Consider the following 15,455-nt stretch of genomic DNA (forward strand, 5'->3'; position numbering starts at 1 on the left):
ATGAAATAAAGGGTGAGTGCCCAGTGACTGATTTGAATCTATAAAATGAGAAGGTTGTTGGATCTGAGGTCCCTTCATTATAAAATATTTCAACACTTTACAAAGTCTCTGACACCTGTGTCTTTAGCCTCATAATGATTCTGCAGGGTAGGTGGGGCGGGCTTTGGTGTGCAGAGGAGAAAATGGAAGCTCAGAGAGGGTGGAGGAATTGCCCAAGATGGAGCTATGGGAGACGCAGAGGGCTCCTCAGGTGTCTTTTCTCACAGCCCGGGCTGCCTTGAGGTGTGGTTTCTGACACACATTGGAAGAATCACAGGTGAGATAGGGAAACAGGGATTCATGGACAAACGGTACTTGTAATAGTTTGTCTTGGCTTTAGTTGTTTTAATGTTACTGATAATTGAATTTGAGGAGTTGAGTTCAGTTTGGGGTGATGGGTTTAAGGTCTGCTTTCATTCTAGGGACCAGGAAACCCTGATCTTTCTTATAAATAGCGAAGGTACGGGATTGATGTATGTGCTGATTAGTTGATAACTAAGATTAGAATTTGTTCTTTCTGGGAAGCTTTTTGATAGGATTAGAAGTTACTTGCTGATTGATATGTAGCGTTACTTTGTTGTTTTCAAAAGGTGCTCGTTGCTTCAGTTAGCCTATTTCTCTAATTTGTCTCTGGGTATACCTGCCACGGGGCTCTTTTGCAGTGAGCATTGCTGTGGCCGTTGTGCTCATCAGTTGTAGTGTCAGTCTGATCTGAAGGTTAGAGATCGTTGAGTCCACTCTTCCTACTCTCCACATGAGGATGGGGACTTTGCCAGGGTTTCATACTCAGGCGTACTGATTCTCCACCTGTAAAACCCATCCATTTGTATGTTGCAGTTTCTCAGTAGCTGCCTGCAGGTCATGTAACGTTGCTCATAGACCATGTCCATGAAGAAGCATTTCTCTCTGATGAAAACCTCAGCTTCAGCGTCCCCTGTTGAATCTATAGTGTGACTGTGGGGAAGAGGAGCTAACACCTGACTTGGTGCCCAGCACCAGTATTTGGTGATGGTGGCTGGCTGAGAAAAGGCAGTGCCTCTTGTGGTCTGCTAGCAATATGCGTGTTGATCTTAGGGGGCTTCATCATGATGTTAGGGGGCTGAGAGATTATTGGAACCTATTTTTATCAATATAGCCAGTATACTTGTGGAACAGAGAGAGCAGCCTGGTATTATAGGAGGATCACTGGGTATGAAGCCAGAATGCCAAGTGTGTCACTTTGCTCTGACACCTGCTTTCCAAGTAAATAGGAATATCCCCAGTGTGTGTGCATCCTTCGTTAGTGGGAAAGCCCCAGTTTTTTTTTTTTTTTTTTTTTTTTTGGCGGTACACAGGCCTCTCACTGTTGTGGCCTCTCCGTTGCGGAGCACAGGCTCCGGACGCGCAGGCTCAGCGGCCATGGCTCCGGGCCCAGCCTCTCCGCAGCATGTGGGATCTTTCCGGACCGAGGCACAAACCCGTGTCCCCTACATCGGCAGGCGGACTCTCAACCACTGCGCCACCAGGGAAGCCCTGAAAGCCCCAGTTTTAAGATCTGAGGTTGCTTTCCGAGGGTTGCATCAGAGTAAAGAGAGCTCGATGTTATTAAACTATTGTACCAGTCACGAAAGGCAGCCTTATTCCTTGTTCTTCCCTGTCTTCCAGACCTGCCTGCCTGCCAGTCCATCTGTCCATCTGCCGTCCATCCATGCATCTACCCACCCACCCTCGCATCCATCCAGTCCTTGTTCAGGGCCTGCTGAGTGCTAGCACTGTGCCGAGTGTGGGGCTGCAGTAGAGGAAAAAGACAAGTCTGGTCCTTGCTGTCTTTTGGCTCACAGTCTAGTAGTGAAGTTAAGTAAGTATAAAAATAAGTACAAAAACCGTAACAAATAAGTGTACGAAAGATTAATTACAGCACTGACAATGGCTGTAAAAGAAGAGTACAAGGTGCTCAGAGGCCATAAAGCAGTTGGGAGGTCAGAGACAGCTTCCCAGAGGAAAGAGGAGTTGGAGCTAGCAAGGTGAAGAGGTGGCGACTGCATGTGTCGTGATCCCAGTTGGGGCAAGGGTGTGATGAATTCACGAAGTCACACAGCCGGGGTGGTCAGAGCCCTGAGCGTGAGGGGACTCTGCAGTGCTCACAGCCCAGTGGTCAGGGCATTGCTTTCTTGACCTGTGCTGGAGACGCCTGACAGAGTCTGTCGTTGCTGACTCTTCTTTTTCAGAACTCCCATCTATCACCAAAAGCATCTGTTACTGAAACATTACCTGCCATGGTTTCCCAGATAGCAGTTGGTCTTATTTTTATTGCTTTAAAGATTGGTTGCTTCCTTTGCTTCTTGAGGGGGTGGAAGAACACCTTGATCTCATTAGTGGTTTCACTCATGAAGTAAACACTTACTGAGCATGTAACTGGGCCTGACACTGCAGTCCTTGCCCTCAGGAGCCCACCAGCCGACAGATGGGAGTAAATAAATGACAATGGTGCTGTGTTGGGGCTGGTAAGTAGTGGAAATGGAAGCTCATGGCACCAAGTCAGACTCACAGGATCTCAAAAATAGAAGTTCTGTGTCCCAGGTGCAGGGGAACACAGGCAGAGGAAACAGATAACAGGGGTCCAGAAGCAGGAGAGACCATGCTGTGGCTAAGGTGTGGTGAGCTGTGTGGAGTTGCAGGAAACAGGTCAGAAAGGTGGTTTGGGGTCAGTCCTCAGAGGGACTCGCTAGCAGTGCTTAGGAGTTCGGATGTTATTCTGTGGCCGGTGGAGATTTGTTCCAGAGTTATAGGAGGAGAGAGACCCCTTCAGTTATACTCCTGGTGTGGAGGATGGGTGGTATGGGAGGAGACTGGCATTTGGGAGATGGGTGAGGGAGCCATAGGGATGGAGAGGAGAAGGTGGGTTTGAGAGAAACCAAGGTAGAGGCCTCTCTCCTTGGAGATTTAGCGGATGGGAGGGAGGGTGGGCAGTGCCAGGGTTTCTCACTTAGTGATGTGAAGTGCTGGACAGTCACAGGATAAGGAACGTGAGAGGAGTGTTGAGTTGGGAGGGGAAGTTGTGAGTTTGGTTTTGGCCATTTTGAGTTTGGGACACCTGTGGGACAGCACCCGGCAGCTGGCCTGCTAGCCTGGAGCTCAGAGAGAGGTCTGAGCCAGAGCAGAATCCTCCGTGGTGTTTGTGGGAGAGAGGCTGGTCATCTGTGTGTCGAAGGGTTTTCACAGGTGGTTCTGATGCCCCACTGGTCTGGAGAGAGAGCCTTGGCCCTTGGGGAGGTGGGAGTTACTCAGTAATGGTATGTGTAGGGAGCAGAGGGTCCTGGCTGGACTGCTGGGGGAGCCAGCATGTGGGGCGGGGCACAGTGGGAGAGTTGGGGAAGGAGCAGAGGGGTGGTCAGTGAGGAAGGAGCGACCTAAGAAGGTGATGCTATGGGAATTGGTGGGGTGGGATCCCCTCCAGCTCTCTTCCCGCAGGCCTCTGTCCCTGTCCCCTGGAAGCTGAGTGCTCTGGTGCCACCCCTGATCCCCTTATTTTCCCTAACAGCGGAGCCATTCCCACATGAGAGAGGTCGTTTTAATGACCTTTGCTTCCGTGTGTGAAAGACTCTGCAGAGGAGGCTCTGCATCCATTAAACCCTTCAGCCTCTCTCAGAACCTTCTTGAGAAATCCACCCCTGCCTTCTTTTGCTGGCCCTTCGGACTGAAATCTCTGGCTCCTGAAGCAGGAAAGTTGGGGCCCCATCTGGCATTCTGGGGTTCAGGGTGGGTCTGCAACCTCAGTGGGAAGGGGATGTGTCTAGATCCCAGGAAAGGCAGCTACCAGACATGTGGGAGGAAGTTCTGAAGGTGAGAAACCACTGGGCCTGGACCAATGTGGTGTGGGAGCCCTGTGACTTGGGAGTGCATCCTTGGTCCTCCATGTGTCCTGAGCTTGGATAACAGGGAAGAGCCTGCTGTAGAATTTCCAGAACTTACAAGTAAGGTCTTAGAGTTATAAGAGTACCTGAGATCTACTCAGACGGCTGGTGGAGGGAGGGTCCCAAGTTGCCAAAGTGGAGTTCCATCCCCCTGGTAGGACAGAATGCCTCAGATCAGCTGACAGAACCTGGGGAAGAGCCTTTAATCTGAGAGAGCCAGTGGGAGACTGATCTATGATCCAACATGTCTATTGTAAGTATCACCCTGAACCCAAAGACCTAGGAGTGTAGGACAGAGGCAGAGACCCGCTTACCACTGACCCTGGTGCTGAAAGCCACAGCTGAAGAGTAGTGAGACAGGATCAGGCATACCTGGAGGGAAGTAGCTGTCCTTAATACCAGGGCCAACCATCCTGGTATAAAGCCGTTTGTTTCTCAGGAAAGGAAGAAGAAAAGGGATTAATGTTTGTTTAGTTGAGAAACCCCAATGCTTAGTCGAAGAGAAGGGAATAGAAGGACAGATGGGAGGGCATGTACCTTACAGAACATAACATGTTCAGCTCTGTGGGATGGAACATAAAGAAATGGTTGAGAATAGGGGGTCAGACTGAGCTGGGTTCAAATACCGCCTTTGCCCAAGGGCTTGCTGCCATAGCCAGGGAGGATACTCTTATCGACTGTGTGTCCTTGGATAAGTTATCTAACTTCTTTGGGCCTCAGTTTTCTCACTTGAAACAATACCCAGTGATAACAATACCCATCTTAGAGAATTATTGTAAGGACCAAGTGGTATATTCCTATGGGTAAGGTGCTTACCAAAGTATCTGTCACAGAGTATTGCTTCAGTAAATGACAGTAGTAATAGTGATGATGATGGTACCATCATCAGCTGAGGACCTCTGCAGATATCTCCACTGGACTAAACCCCACCCATATAGCAAGTGTGTGAAATAAAGAACTTCAGCAATAACAGGGTCAGCTCTGTGACCCTCACCTACGGGCAGGAGCACTGAGAGGATAAGGATGACAGTGGAGCATCACAGGAAAGTTTACATGATGGAAAATGAAAAAGCCCCAGGCCCAGGAACCTTGGTCAGGGGAGTGTTATTGGCTGTGAAGAAGCGAGGCAAGAAGATTCTGGATCAACAGCTGGAGGTGATGAGGACAAAGTAGCACATTAGCCTTAGTCTTTAGTGATGGTAGAGATTGTCACCACCTCTTTCACCTCCCTCAGTGTTTGGTGGGCACTGGGGCACGAGAGCTTATTTACCTAAGGTCTGTTCGCCAACTCCACAAAGTCTCATTTTTATGAATAGGCTTATTACAGAATAGCCTCATATTAAATGTTTTGAATAGATAGGATGAAAATCAATGAGTCAATCAATCAATTTCTGGCTCTTTCCAGGGAAGTCTAAACATAGTAATAGTGACAATACTATATCTCCAAATATTGGTAAAGATTTAATGCAATTCCAATGATACATTTTATAAAACTTGATAAAATAGCGATCTTCATCTGGAAAAATAAATTGGTAAAAAAAATTTTAAGGCAGTGAAATGGCCTCATTCTTCCAGATTCTGTTTGTTTCAGCGAATGTTTGAGTTGCCTGCTCTGTGTAAAAACAGCACTTGCCCCTTTGTTGGGGGAATATAAAAATGGATATCTGTTGTGATACATACTCTCATGTAACCTTCTAGCATTCTCTTTATGAGGGAGCCATTTCTGTAGGTTAGGGTATGAATGACAGAGAACTCAAAATAATGAAGACATAAATAAGATTGAAGTTTCTGTCTTATGTGTGAGAAGTCAGGAGGGTAATCAGCTCAGAGTATTGAGCCTACATGGTCAGAGACCCAGGTTCCTTCTGTCTTGTTCCATCGTGAGGTGATCTTGGGGATGGCTTCTAAGACCAAGGTCACTTTATGGCCTGAAATGGCTGCTGGAACTCTGGCTTTTGCATCTACGTTGCAGACTTTGAGGGCCACTTTACAGCAATTGCACATGACACTTCTTGCATCCCATCGGCCTTCTCTTGGTCTTATGGCCACACATGGCAGTAAGGGAAGCTGGGAAATGTAACCTGTATTCAGGGAAACCATATGTCCATCTAAAAACCAGAAGTTCTGTTACTGAAGAAGAAGAGGAGGATGGATATTGGGGACCAGCCTCACCATTACTGGCCCAATTTAACAGATGTGGAGCCTATAAATGGTTGAGCCTCCAAAACTTACTATAAGGCAATAATTTATTAATCCCACATGGCGCCTGGGTAAAAGCAGGAAAACAGATGAATGGAAAAGAAGTCAGTTCATTGGTAACTTACCCAGGAGCTAAATTCATGAGATATCAGGAGTTACACAGAAGCACGGGAAGGAATAATTGTTATGTTGGGGCATTTGGATTTCAATGCTGAAAAGAATTGATAAGCTTAACCACTACTGCAGTGGATTCTAGGTGAGTTTGAGGTAAAGGACAAAAAAATGGAGTTAAAGGTGGGAAGATGTATATTGAATTCTGCAGTAAGATCTAGGAGAGACAGGTTACTGAATCAGGTAGTAGGGGGAATTAGGAGGGAGAACTTTCTTGTCTACTTGGTATCTTTTGGTATGTATAACTCCTGAGTCAGACAAAGGACTTTATTACCAGCATAAGCATCAGTGTGTGTCAGTTCCCCTTCCCCCAAGTCCCATGGAGGTGACACTGTGGGTCCAGATGGATGCTTTGCCTTGTGTCACACCTGAGAGACACAAGCCTGGGGAACCTGCTGCTTTATGGCAGGCAGTGAGCAAGGCCGCCCTTTGTCCCTGAGGGAGACATTGTCGCATCTCTCAAGGTTGCTCTCTGCAACACAACCCTGTGAAATGGCCTAGGTAAAGGGTGATCAGGACCTTGCATTCTTGGCAGTTCCCACAAGACAGGTTGGAGTGCCAGAGACCGCGGAGGACTGAGTCTCCCAACAGGTGTTGTCAGGATCAAATGGGACGATGCATGGAGACGCGTGTGCAATGGGAAGCTCTCAGTCAACGCTACCCTGTAGAATGGCTGTGGGCTGCGGAAAGGCAGGCCCAGCCCTGGCTCAGGCAGCTGGCAGTCTTTCCACCTGGTGTGCCGTGTTTAGACAAGACTGAAGGTGCAGTGGGGAGGCGGAATGGGAGAGAAGGGCTACCCTCAGTTCCTTGTGTTTAGCTTTTGCCTCTTGTACACATTTCATACCCAGCACATCCCTGGGGCATGTACTCTGCTAGCTCTTGTAAATTATTTATAATTCTCTTTTTTCTTATGTATAATCAAATGAAGTCTGTTTCTTGAGCTTAATATTTGTGGTTTTCTTAATTAAAAATTGAGTACAGCGAGTCTTTCTTAAGAAATAGGGTCTTTTTTGTTTATACGTATATTTAGCAAAATCCTTGACAATTGGTTCCAAACTAATGAAATTTTAAACCTAGGTGATGTATAAAAGTATTACAAAAATGTGGAGCTAAAAGACATTTGAAGATTAGCTCGACTTTCTAGTTTTATACAGGAGGAAATAGGCAAAAGAAGTGAAGACGTTAACTAAAGAGTGGTCACCGTTGATGAGTGATGGAGATGGTGTTGGACCTTAGCTTTGAATCCACCAGGGTGAATGGAGAGGGGACCAAGGGGAGCCCATCTGCACTATTTTTGGATAAATGTCAGGCCAGGTCTCATCTGTCCTCATTCAAGAATGAACGAATAGACAAATTAAACTAGAGAGGACCCACTGAAAAGATCCAGCAGTATAAAGGGAAATAAACAAGGGTGCAAAAAATAGAGAAGATCAGGCTTTGGGAAAGAAGTTTCCAAACTTTTACTCAGTAAACTGAAGTACATTTCAAACATCATCTTCTTTGTCCTCTAAGAGAAGTTATAGGTGCTATGAAAGACGAAATGATGAGTCAACAGACTGAGGTGAAGCAGGAGCTTGTGGACTTAAAGAACGTGGGGCAATAAATCACACATGCCAGCACTGAAATTAGTGGCACTGCAGAAATTCAAGGGGTCAGGAGGAGGACAAACTGCCAATTTCACAAGGGACAGGAAAGCAACAGAGGAGACCGCAGACGTGGATGATGGACCAGACTGGAGACCAGAGCAAATCCTCAATTTTCCCGAACCGAAGAAGGACCTGAATCCGTAAATTATAAGGGCTCATCATGAACCAGGCAAAAGTAACAAAATTATCTAACACTTCACATATCCAGGTGAAGTTTTTTTGTTTTTTGTTTTTGTTTTAATTTCAAGGATAGTGAGAGGATACCATTAGCATTCTGGTAGAAGGAACCTTTAAATCCAAGAAAAAAAAACTAAGCTAGGCTCAGGCTTGTCTGCAGCACAGGTGCCAGAGGCAGTGGAGCAGTCCTCATCGAGTTTTGAGGGAAGGGTTGTGACCCAAGAATTTCATACTCAGCCAAGTTTTATTTCACATTTGATGGCAACAGAAATTCATTTCAGTCTTACAAGGACACATCTTGAGTGTAGCTTTTGCCACACCCACGCACCATTCCTGGGGGGAAAAAATCACTGGAAGCCATGCTCCAGTAACGGAGAGATGAGTCAAAATGAAAGCCCATGAATGGACAAGTCAGAGTAGGAAAGGATTGGCAGTCAGAGTGGAACCATTCAAATATAAAGTTATTTCTAAATAATTGTGATTATGATTATAAAATAGAATACAAATGAGTTGATTATTAAAAGAAGATATAACATTAAACCTTAATTAACAGAAAAAGCAGGAATAAAATTCCTGCTGAAACCAGAGATCATGCATATGAACACAGTCTGTACTCTAAAGAACTGTACAAATGTGAGGGATGGAAAGATCTCCAGACTTTTTATATATATGTCTGTTTCAAAGTTGGGTTGATACACCCTTTTATTCTTTCTTTCCTGTCATGAGTCAGGTGTTGGGATTGGCATAGTCCATAAGCACGTTCTTTTTATCAGTGCGTTAGCCTCTTGTTGGGGTGTTTATGTTGGAAATAGTATTTCATTGCAAGTAGACACAGTATGCTATTCGGAGTCAGAAGACCTGGGTTCCTGCTCTGATTCACCTTAGTTTTGTGAGCTTGAAAGAAGCACTGATTTCAATCTCCTTTAAAAGTGATCGTAATACTTACTTTGTGATATCTTACTGACTAGCATGGCTAAAATGAAAAATATATATATATACTGTATCAAGTGCTGGCCAAGGTGCCGAGCAGCCAGAATGCTCATACCCTGCTGGGAGGAGTGTGAATTGGTTCAGCCACTTGGGAAAACTGTTTGGCATCATCTACCCAAACTGAACACGTACTCACCTTAGGACCCAGCAGTTCTGCTCTTGGGCATCAACCCAACAGGAAGGCATGCAAATGTGTTACCAAATGGCATCGCTCAAGAGTGTTATAGCAGCACCACCTGTGATAGCCCAGACTGGAAACAATGCCAGTGTCCATCAGCAGCAGAGTGGACAGATGCAGGGTCAACTCCCACAGTGGGAAACTGATCAGTTTGAGTTCGTGAACAACCATGAAAAATGAAAAATCGGGATGAATTTCACAGACATAATGTTCATTCAGGCACAAAAGGTTGTGTACTGTATGGCTCCATTCGTATAAAGTTTAAACGGACAGAAGTAATCTCTGCTGTTAGAAAGCAGAGTGGTGACCACCCTTGGGAGGCAGGTAAAGATCGAAGGAGGTGCGGTGGGTGGTGGGGGGCTCATGATGTTCCTCCATCTGGGTGCTGTTACACGGGTATGTTCACTTTGCGGGAATCCTTTGACCTGTGCGCTGGTACTGTATTATTGTATGCATTCTTCTGCACTTATGCTGTACTTCCATGTAAAGTTTATTTAAAACTCTGTCAAAGGAAGCATAGCAGTCACATTGCTTTCACTGAAATTATTATTAATAATGAGAAGGAAAGTTTTTTGTATTATAGAATAAAATAATTTAACATATTTCATCTTTATCTCTTCAATTGTTTGCATTTGTTTTGTAACGTATAGAACGTGTCGGTACTTTAGAACATATATTTAATTTACGAATAAACATATGTATGTTAGAGGTGCTTGCTTAATGTTTTTTCAGCTGTTGGGAGTGAAGGATCTGAAAGTTTGATGAGCTGTGACTCAAGGTCGCAACAAAAGGGGGCAGCCCGAGCCGGGCCTGGCTGCGGGAAGCAGGTGGCGAGTGAGGGCCTCAGTCAGTTCGGTCGGCGGCCTGTGTTTGGGTTGGTTTCTTGCTGCTGGAGTGCGAAGTGTGTGCCAGGGGAGGGTGGAGAGGGAGGCAGGGCCTGGCCTTTTAGCGCCTTGGGTTCCTGTGGGGAGGGGCTGCGAGGCAGCTCTGGGAGCGGGTGAGCAGAAGAAAGGAGCCAGCAGAGGTGGCCAGAGAGGCTGAGGAGACAGGAGGAGGAGAAGCACGAGGTCATTGTTTGAGGCTGCTGATGAGTTTCCAGAAAGAGGGACTGGTGAGCCGTGTTGGAGGCTACCGAGAGCTCGGCCACTAGCCTGAGCCTCAGCCGTTAGGCGGTCCTGCTGACCCGAAGTCGGGAGGGGTGTTGCCGTGGGTGGTGGGGAGGAAGCAGCCTGGAGTTCAAGGGCTGAAGCTCTTTGGAAGACTGGGAGAACTGCGGACGTTCTCAGGCCGAGAGAGTGGAGGAGACTGAGGTGCGAGGGGGGTGCCGGCCCTGGGTCTCTGGTGGACGCCTCTTCCTCAGAGGTGGGAGTGGGGGGTCAGGAGAAGACGCGGAAACATTTAGGTTAAAGGAAGGACCCGAAGGAGCCGAAGGCAACTTTCCGCAGTGAAGGAGGTCATGAAGCCGCCCACCTGGCGGTGGGGGGCGGAGGGAGGGGGCGCTTTGGAGGAAGGAAAACAAACCAGCCCCTGGGCCCTCTGCAGGCGTCGGGTGCAGGATGCTTGTCTGTGCCAGTGGGCGGCTGAGAGGCTGCCCCCGTGCTGGGTAGGCTGGGCATCGCCTCCCTGGCATGCACTCTGAGGCAGGGGTCCCCAGGCGGACCCTCCCATGCTTACCACAGCATGTATCCAAAGCATGGTGGGAAAGGAGAATAGTGACCGAAGAAGTTGAAGTTAATTCCGGTGATTTTAGGACAGGCTCTGCTACCTGATAGGCTAATGATATCACATATTGATCTATGGGGAAGGTTTTTGACATTTCAAAGAACAGATTCAAATCAGATCTTCTAGCACTATAGTTGGTTTGACCTTGCTGAGCCTTGAGAAACAAGTCTTACCGTCTGGAACATCGTGTAAATGGAATTATCCCCCCTACTTTTTACAGCGGCTACTGTTTGGAAAGAGACGTGCTGGGATGGTTTATCCTATTGGCCTGGGATTATGAAGCCCAACATGTGTTCCTGGTAAGTGGGTTCACTGACCCTAGTGACCTGTGCCCTCTTGAGCAGAGAGCCAGGCTGTGGCACCCAGAGGTGCAGCTGGTACGGGTGAGCCGGGTCCTGTTGCAGGCAGAGGAACCTGCTGTCAGCAAGTCTGCAGGGTCGAGGAGGGCACAGGGGCTTTCGGGACATCAGGCATCCTCAGTGAGCCACACGCACAGGGTGTTTTAGGGGCTTCTTCTCGCCAGATGAATTAAGCTCTGGGGTTTTCACCACTGGTTCTTGTATCAAGGGTTTTTTCCTTTCTTTCTCTGCCTCCTCCTCGTGCAAGACCACTTGTTGCCACCCTGTTTTGCTGTCATCCTTTTGCTCCTGTTGCTCAGAAGACAAACATTCTGTATCGGCCTCCTAGCAGTTGGGGTGACTTGGGCAACCTCCTTTCTCTCAAGCTCAGTCAGGTCCTTATACCTCCCCACAAGCCCCTCCCCTCTCTCAGTTCAGCTCCCCTCCTCACTTTTGGCTGTCCTTGCTTCAGACCCTTCATCAGAGAGGACTGGCTCATTGTGTGAGTTACGCTTGGCCCTGGGAGGATGGGTGAAGGAATATGAAGATACAAGGAATCTTATAAGATTCAAGGAATAAGACTTGATCATCGTCTTCAAGAGACTCTATAATCTACTTGTCAACCCCCTGCCTCCCTCTCCCCTCCCCCCCCACACCCCCAATTCTTGTTCCCTGAGATTCTGCCCACCCCATCCGGCACCTCTTCCAAGAATGCTTTTCTGCACTCCCCAACTCACTGGAGCTCTCCTCCTTTTAAACTGTCCTGACACTTGTTTCAACCCCCTCTCATGGCCCTGGCCACGATCCGCATTGCATTGTGCTTTTTTGATGTCCCCTGTACTTCCTGCCTTAGCTCCTTGACTAGACTTCAAGCCCTCTTAAGGCAGGGGTTGTGTCTTCCTCATTATTGTATTCTGTGCAGTGCCTTGCTCAATGCCTTATACGTAGTAGGTGCTCCATAAATTTTACTAAACTGGGACCAACATGGACTCTCTCCTGGCTCCCAGCATCCATCCCCTTTGCAGCCATGGTCCTCAAGTCTTGAGACACCGTAAGATAATAGGGGAAGAGGCAGCGAGTATTTGCCTAGAAGAATCCTAGGAGATTTTATTCAGGTAGGAGCAGTCACAAAAATGCTAAAAGCTGAAATATTACAATATTTTTCAGATTCTTCTAGTAGCCTTACCCTTCTGTCAACCTATTTTCACAAAGAGGCAGAAGGTAAAGTTTCTGATGCTTTCCTGCCAGGGCCCCAGTCTTCCTTCCTTGATATTGCATGATTAACTACAATACAAGTAATTCATATAGTGCTTAGAAGAAGCAAGTTCCCTGAAACTTACGTATCAGAGGGATTGGTTCCCCTTAGGAGGATGCTGGAAATAACTCTTGGTTTAAAGGTAAGAGCATATGAGAAAACTGAGACTCAGAGATAAGTAATTTCCCTGTGATCACACAGCAAATAAGTGTCAGAGTTGATATTTGACTCTAGGTCAATCTAGTTCTAGAAATGCAGTTCCTCTCCTCTGTCTGTGCTTTTGAGGCTGCTTAGAACTGGATTCCATGAGAGGGGGTGCAGCTGCCCACTTGCTTCCTATGCCCTCTGAGGGACTGCCCGATCTTGCCAATCCCAGGGGATCTGGGCAGAATTGCTCCCTGTCCATGAAGCTGGGAGAGGACTGCCTCTCCCCCATCATCACTAGGGGACCAAAGAGCAGAGGGTCTCCTCCCCACTTCTCAGCAGGAAGATCACAGTTTGCCACCTCATTTCACTTGGGTCCCCTTGAACAGAGGCTGTCAGGTCGTACAGGGCCTCAGGCTTGTCACTGCCACAGAAGCTCGAGTGGTCTGCCATGAACAGGGGCTGTGTGAACCTGCACCCTTCAGCAGGCAAAGACACATGACGGCTTTTTGGGATCTTAGCTGGAGAAAGAGGGAAGCCAGGCTTCACACTTGGAGCAGTGGTTCCTTTGAGGCAGGATGGAAGGAGAGGATGTGTAAGAACTTTACAAGGAGAGAGCTCCTAGGGGGACGCATTTAAAGGGTACCAGAGGCTTGCTGGAACTAAAACACATGGCTTTTGAATTTAAAAATCAATTTAAGAACTGAAATTGGTGGTTTGGAAGGTCAAGTAGAAGAAATGCCTCACAACCCAGAACAATAATAAAAAGAAATGGAAATAATGAATTAAAATGTGAGACACTGTCCATGAGGGAAGGCCTTGGAGACCTTATCCAGGGGACCTGCCATGGAGTCATGGGAGTTCCAGAAGGAGAAAAAGGAATAGATGGAGGAGTAATAGGAAAACAATAAAAGAAAATGTCACTGAATTGAAGACAGATTTGATTCTTCAGATTAAATGGATCCATTCATCCCACGCAAAGCCCAACACTTAGACCTACTTTCTAGTAAAATTCCTAAACTCCAAGAAGAAAGGGAAAAATCTTAAAGTTTTGTAGGAAGAAAGAACAAGCTGTTTTCAAAGGAGAGAGAATTAGGCTCTCATTGGCCCTTCCATATGCAGCCCTGGAGGCCGGAAGACGGTGGTCCGGGGTCTCCAGACTGTTGGAGAGAGGGGGCCCCAACCCTCGCTGAACCAGCCGAGATGTCACTCCTGGTCATTGTGAAAGAAAGACATTGCACATGCGTGAGGACATAAAGCATACGTCATCTGGTAGGTGTGCCTGAGGAAAACGCCCATTGAAGTTCTCTGACCAAAGGACAGTTAGAGCAGAGATTCTGGGGTGGGGGACATGGAGAGTGCAGGAAGCAGTGAGCTGTGGTGCACCCTTTAGTGCACAGAGATTAATCTCATTGGATATAGCTACTGTGAGTTAGAATTTTTATTGTGTGTTATTAAGAACTTTTAAAATAGAGGAGAACTGTATGGGAAAACATAACAGGCTGAAAATAAAAATTCTAAACCATCTCTGTAAAACCCAAGGCTTTGGGAGAAAGAATGGGAGAGTGGGAAAATGAGTGTTCCACTTTTAAGAGACTTAAATAAACAAAGGGCAAATAAAACATAAAGGCATTGTTATTTATGTGTATTACAAAAAAGAGAAATAAAGGCTCAATTTTGACTTTTGGGAATCAGAAGGTGTATTGGTTAGGAATAGATTTTGTTGCATGTAGTGGATAACCCCAGAATAACAATGGCTTAAACATATAAGGGTTTATATCATTTCATGAAAAAGTAAAGAGGTTGGTGTGGTGGAATCTAAGTCATCACAGAGCCGCCAGGTTCTATATCTCGCTGCTCTTCCAGCCATAGCAGATTGCCGCCTGACTCAAGATGGCTGCTTGAGCTCCAGTCGTCACATCTGCATTCCAGAAGCCAGAAGGAGAAAGGGGAGAAGAAGGGTGTACACTTTCCCTTTCAGATATTTCTCAGAAGTCTCACACAGCACTAACATTTACATCTCACCGAGTGGAGCTTAGCCACACTGAGCAGCAAGGGAGCATAGAGTGTGCTTAGCTAAAACTAGTTTTCTTGCTGAAAAAGAAAAGGAGAAAGAAAGAAGTTGGAAATCTCTGCCTCAAAAGATCATCACTAGCAGAATGCAAATAAAAACAATAGTTTTCTTTTTTACCTTCTTAAGTGGCAAAATGTTACAAAGATTGATAAAATCCAATGTTAGCAAGTGATTGGGGGAAATGAGTGCTCCCTTACATTGCTGTTGGGAGTATGAATTGTTCTAACTTTGGGGGAATATAATTGAAAATATTTAATGAGTATTAAATATCCATATCTGTCAACCCAGCAGCAATTCATGCAGAAATAAAGCACCAATGCAAAAAGCAGTACAAAGCTGTTTTCTGCGCCACTGTTTGTAGTGGCAAAAAAGTGGAAGGAATGGGAGCCCCCATCAGCCATGTATTAGGCAGTTATTAAAAAGGATCCAGCTCTCTCTACCTTGACATGAGGGAAGCCCATGACACATTGTTAGGTTTAAAAAACAAATTGCAGAATAATGTCTCCAGCAGTGGTTGCAGACTGGTGGCCAGTAATAGTGTGTGCCAGGCGAGTGCTAAGTGCTTTACATTAGTTCACTTTGTAAGTTCGCTTCTCACAGTGAACTTACAAAGAAGGGACTGTTGGATT

The 15,455-nt window shown here is 46.5% G+C and overlaps 1 protein-coding gene across 16 annotated transcripts in view; it reads left to right on the forward strand.

Annotated features, from left to right (window-relative positions):
* The window catches only part of RALGPS1 (Ral GEF with PH domain and SH3 binding motif 1), a 290,080-nt gene that overhangs the window by 8,189 nt on the left and 266,436 nt on the right, over positions 1 to 15,455 (forward strand). For 13 of the 16 annotated variants that reach the window (XM_073806615.1, XM_033858613.2, XM_073806619.1 and 10 more), the window contains exons 2-3: positions 1,684 to 1,876; positions 11,236 to 11,314. The exons of 1 other annotated variant lie outside the window; for it this stretch is intronic. The gene's annotated coding sequence lies outside the window, so the exon portion shown is untranslated. The remainder of the gene's footprint in view (positions 1 to 1,683; positions 1,877 to 11,235; positions 11,315 to 15,455) is intronic. 2 more of the 16 variants (XM_073806616.1, XM_033858611.2) reach the window with 2 other exon arrangements.

The sequence above is a fragment of the Tursiops truncatus genome, chromosome 6 (assembly GCF_011762595.2).
Source record: "Tursiops truncatus isolate mTurTru1 chromosome 6, mTurTru1.mat.Y, whole genome shotgun sequence".
Taxonomy (NCBI): domain Eukaryota; kingdom Metazoa; phylum Chordata; class Mammalia; order Artiodactyla; family Delphinidae; genus Tursiops; species Tursiops truncatus.